Below are 6,221 nucleotides of genomic sequence, written 5' to 3'. Positions count from 1 at the left end.
TGAGACATGAGATGTCTTGATATCTATAATTGTAAATTTTATATTTTTATTTTGAATGATTTCGAGATATATATTGAAATGGTATTTTGAAATGATTTTGAGATTTATGATAAGCTTAAAGCTTCTTTATGACGAAATTGAATCATTGAGCATATTGAGACATTTTCAGCTTCATTCTCTCAGAATTATGTTTTAATCAGTTACTTTTGAGTTATACTGATGAAAAGGGTTAGCTTGAGGTCACTTGTGACCCTAAGCACCGTGTGGCATCTCGAAACTTGATTTTCGAGACGTTACAGTTTCTCCCAGGAGTCCACTTCAAAGAGCTTTTATCCACAAGCCGGCAAAGCATTGACCACATTATCGGGTTAAATGAAATTTTTTTTCTTCTGGTAAGTTCACATGGAATTTTTTTGTGTGTGGAACTGGTAACTTTGATAAGCTTACATGGAATTGAAGCTAAGAAATGTGAAAATAGAAACTAAATTCAAATTGAGATGCCAACTGAAGACTGTTCGAAAGTAGCACTGCGAACACGATAAAGGGTTGTTAATACCATAACCAACTGAATGACAATTATAAATTAGCACCGCAAACTCAATAAAAGTTACCATACCCAACTGTTAAAGTTTTTAAATTCTACCATTGATGTTAGGTGATAGTAAAGTTTATTAATTGTATTTACATAAGCTTTACATAATTAAGGCAGTTTAACTTTTACACTTTTATCTATGTACTCATTTCGACATTGTGGGTTCTAAATTAAAACATGATACGTTTGCAAATTGATATGCAAGAGAAACTTAGTGCAACATATAAATTTTGGAGTGAACTACATCTAACCTATGAATTCGGACTACATATAACCTATGAATTCACGTGAATCTAGATTTTATATGTATATTAAGAACTTTACTACATATCTACAAATATTTGATAGCGAACTCAGTCATTACCCAAATATTGTTATATATAAACTTAAGACCAACAAGAACTCATAAAATTCAAATGCCTACATAAGCATAACAAATTGTCTACAATCTACAAAGTTACACCTGTGTTCAGCCCACGCCACTATATATACAATATGCCTACATAAGCATAAGATTGTCAGTTCTTTAATTTCAATTTCAATATTGGGCACAAAGTGTCATCCACTGAAGAATCTGAAGATTTCTCCTCTCTCCTCTGAGAACGGACGAAGAAAATTCTTGATAGATGATGAATTGAGAAGGGGAAGAAGCAAGAGCAGCGATTCCTGCATATTAGAACAGTTGATAATGTACTTCCATTTATTTTTAAGAAATACCAAATACGAATGTACTTCCATCCATAATGCTTGATAAACATATTCACTCATCAAAAAAGATAAAATACCAAACAATTACCTATAAGTTTTTTACCCAACTTTGAGCTCCATCGCATACCTACCAACAAAAGAAGGGTGACACAAATTAGAAAACAAGATTTGTTGGCCCTCTGGCAGCATGTAAAACAAAAGCAAAATATTATTTTTTGGCCCCTTCCCTTTTTTGATGAGGTCAAGGACCTCTTTCCTAACAGATGATTGATAGTAAAATGGCAGACACAGATTCGATTCTCAGATAATTTATCATCAATATTTCCCTCTTCGGGAATGACCATATAAAATCACATAGATAAATTCAAGCACATGCAGTTGGAATGAAAAACATTAACCTCACAGGATAAATTCAAGCAAATGCAGTTGAAAACAGACAGAACAAGTATTCATGTATTACCACAGAAGTGATGACTAGACCAGATACAGGGGGATGAAAGAAGAAAGAGTCCAACATAACTCCATTACTCTTTGTCTTTTTTTGTTTTGCTTTTCTTCTGTTTTGCATTTTTCTTTTCGGCGTGCTGGTAAACATAGTGACTCCTTGTCAAGAAACGGTAGATTTTTAACTGTTCAACTAAAAAGGTGTAGTTAAGTTGAAAAAAAATAACATAATCACGAAAAAATACTAGTCCCACAAAGCTTGGCAATAATTTTACACTTTTCTTTCTTTGATAGTTCATCACGCTGAATAGTCGTCTCACAACCTGTACTTGCATCCTCCGGATCATTACCATTCACTCCATTATTAGTATCATCCAACTCATTATCTTCCATCTCAGTGTTTAAGTTCTTCAAATTATTAGTGGCATCCGGGATATCAATAGACATTGACACAGGCGATGAGGTAAAGTTTGGAGCACTCTCAAAATGTTGAGGCGGATAACCACCAAATATATTATCAAGTGCTGAAAGACTTGGATACCTTGATATTTGTGGAGTCTGTAGAGTCATATATGGCACAATCTCTGTATGTTGATATGTCATATCTGATGCCTGAGTGAATTCCTGAGTGCAACCGATTGAAGTGGAACCAAAATCATGATTAGTTGTTGCTTGATCATCTTCTGAACCTATTTGAGAATTTTGCATTGCTTTATCCATTTCATTCATTTCATCAGGAACTTGGTCTCTCGTAATAGCACGTTCACTTCTTCCAGCAACACCGTCTTTTCCTCGCCTACGAATAGGAGATGTAACTGATCAGGTTGTACCTCATCTCTTCTATAATCGGCTGATACTTGAATCCTGTCGGCCTCATAGACATATCTCAAACAATCAGAACTTTGATCCCGCACCATCTTTCTAAACATGTATAAGTCCTCATATGATGGCGTATCTCCAAATGATTTAGCTTTATCAACCATCGAATGAATATGACGTGCCTGTGAATTAAAGTAAAAACATTTAACTATAAAAGCATCAAAAAGATTAAAAAAAAAAAGAGAAGTTCCTACTCTTGAGGTTATGATTATTATTAACATATAGGTTATGATTATTATTAACATATATTAGATAAATAAAAATAAGACAAGCAAAGTTCTACCTACCATTGTTTCATATGCAGTTGAATTAGGCACATAACCTTGTTGGCATTGAGGACGGGGATTAGGATTACCAATGAGAAGAAGAGTAATACGTCTGAACTAAATAAGGTAGGGGTCGCCATACCGAAGTGGCCCATGATTGACTGGTGCATTACAGATAAATTATTCTCGCTCGTTTAAAAAAAGTAACCATTGTGCATGTTCTAACTCCCAGTTTGTATTTGGCCTTTCTCGACGATCATGACGAAAGTGGGTGGAATCAAACAGAAATGGAGTTGGAATAACCTGTTGCAATCCAAATTGCCTCATTACTCTATCAGTCAAGTGAACCTGTACCATATTCCAACAGAAGATTGAAACTCTAACACACCACATGTTTCTTCCAGCACGACAATAGTCAGGAAGACTCTCAATTAAGTCATCAGTATATGGTTCCCAAATAAACTACATGAAAAAGGAAAAAGCAAATGAGTTATATTTACAATCGACATAGAATCAAAGAAAAAAATTATACACAATCTACCTGATCTTCTGTCATAGAGTCAAGTGCATCCCCATAAACTTTCAGCACATGCTTAGAAGTGTTAGTCCAACTAAAGTGTGCAAACCATCTAGTAGCATATGGACCCCTGGGCAAACCAGTAGGAAAAATATTTCTTGTACCTCTTTTTCCTACTATCTATGGCCTAAGGACAGTGATCCTCTCCCATGCCCAAACCTGATATATATATATATATATATATATAAATAAAAAAACTAAAAGAAATATCAATATATTTGTTCAATTATTAGAATTATTAGATATACCTGAAGTAGTGGTAGAAATCCGGCTATCTCATTTTGGGTACTTTGTGAGGCTTTACAAAGAAAGCGATACAAGTACGCTAAAGTTGCACTACCCTAACTATAAGACCCAATTGCATTGACATCCTCGAGCATAGGCAGGTACATAAGCTTCAAATAAGCACCAGATGTATCTGCCATCATCATACCCGCAATCATCCAAAACATGTAACACCTAGCCTTCTGATTGACTATTTCTTGGGTTGCCATGTCTGACAATTGTGGCTCACTTACCGAGTGTGCTTTAAGCGCGGAGACCTTGAGGAAACTATTTTTAAAGTTCTGAAGAGATGGAAAAAAACCTAATAATCTTTGACAAATATTTTGTCAATCTCTAATAGTTCTTATCGTCTCAGTACCAAGTACCGGAGCACTATTCACGAGTAATCCATACAACACCTCGACATCTTGCAAGGTGATAGTTGCTTCACCTGTTCTAAAGTGGAAAGTATGTGTTTCAGGATGCCACCACTCAACTAATGAAGTGATCAAACTACGGTCGATAGCAGGCCTATTATATCTATAAACACCATACAATCCAAATAATCTAATCACTTTTAAAACTCGTGGATGGATAGGATATTTTTCTATGAGCTTCCAAAAACCTCCATCACTCTTTCTCGTATTAAGAACCATATCAACACTTCCATCCCATATATCCCGTGACCTATGAGTGAGTTGTTCAGTTAATACAGACGGTTCAAGTGGCCCAGGATCCAACTTGTATGAACTACTACCAGCCATAAAAAAGGTACCTATACATAAGTAAATATTTTCACTATAATAAACAAATTAACCAGCCATAAAGGAAAATTATTCTCTTACAAAGTCTACAGATAATTCTTTCTCCTTTAAAAAATATCCCATCTCTTTGTCTACAAATAATTGTTCATAATTTTGAGCATAGTTAATTAATAATTCAAGAAATATAAAGTTTAAAATAGAGAGTCAAGTTGAGGCAAGGAGAATAGAGAGTATATTCATACCAAAACTTGAGGCTAGGGTTTCACAATCTGAAACACGAATGATTAATTACTTCGATGAAAGAGATTGCACTGTCAATTGAATCAACTACAGATGATTGAAATTGCTAAAAAAACAAAGTAAGAAGCCATAGACGATAGACGGAGACGAGATATGAGAGACAAAGACGAGAGGGAGAGAAGAGAATTGAAGATTTCTTTCAAAATTAGGGAAACGGCTACACTTGAAAATACTTTAAGTCTCATTTTTATTTGTTTTTTTTTTAAAAAAAGAATGACAGTCACGAATTATCCATAAAACGTTACTACTAGGAACGTTTTATGGTCCGTTAAGTTTTTACTCCGTTACTTTTGACCCTTATATATTTTTAATAAAATAATAGGGTAAAACATTACTGACAACTACGTATATACTAATTTCATAAATTTTTTATAAAGCATATTATTTTGATCAATTGCTTCATAAAATGACTTATTTGAGTAAAAACAAAACTAATATTTATTACAATATAGTACTAATTATTTTTGTGAAGCTGAAAATTAGACTCTCCCATTAAAGTGGAAACAGTTTTTAATTTTCTCTCAATGAATTAATGCTCTCGTATTAGAAAAAGTTCTCCACCATTTTTATTTGTTTACTAAAAGAAGTACTTCTCAAATTGTTAAGTTAAACAAAAATTATCTCTCCGAAAAAGAAAAGATATAAACTATGTTTTCAAAAATCACCTTTGACTACAAAATAAACTTTTTTAAAAATAGTAAGTAAGTTCTAAGAGTTTGACTGAACATATTAACAAAAGAGATAATACATATTTTCCTAAACTTCACATCAAATTATAACTTTGACCTGAAACTTTGATAGTGCACAAATAAGACTTTTAACTGTTCAAAACCTGAACAAATATGACCTCCGATTTTACAACCCCCATGCGTGAGTTTTACTCGCGCCTATGTGGAAAGGTAATCCAATCACATGGTACCACATCGTTAAAAGGGCTGACTTGGAGGGAGGTCATATTTGTGCAGTTTTGAATAGTTAAAGGTTATATTTGTGCACTGTCAAAGTTTTTTTTTTTGTGTGTTAAAACAACGTTGTTTTCATTTTTATTATTATTATTATTATTATTATTATTATTATTATTATTATTATTATTATTATTATTATTATTATTTTATTTATTTAGGGATCGAACCCGCGCAGTAGGCTGAAGGAAGCGCCCAAGAAGAGCAAATAACACCACTGGACTATCTAAGTGCTTGTTTCATGTGGTTCAACATTAATATACGTACATAAATATAGATTTTCTACCTTATATATACAACATAATTTTTTTATCAAGGGGGTTCAGGTGAACTCCATGGCAACCATGTAGGTCCGCCCCTGCGTTAATTTAATAACGTTAATTTAATAACATTTTTATAACATTAATTTGATAGCGTTAATTTAATATATACTACTACTATCCTTAATAACATTAATTTAATAAC

The sequence above is a fragment of the Capsicum annuum genome, chromosome 5 (assembly GCF_002878395.1).
Source record: "Capsicum annuum cultivar UCD-10X-F1 chromosome 5, UCD10Xv1.1, whole genome shotgun sequence".
Lineage (NCBI taxonomy): Eukaryota > Viridiplantae > Streptophyta > Magnoliopsida > Solanales > Solanaceae > Capsicum > Capsicum annuum.
This window is presented reverse-complemented; position numbering follows the sequence as displayed.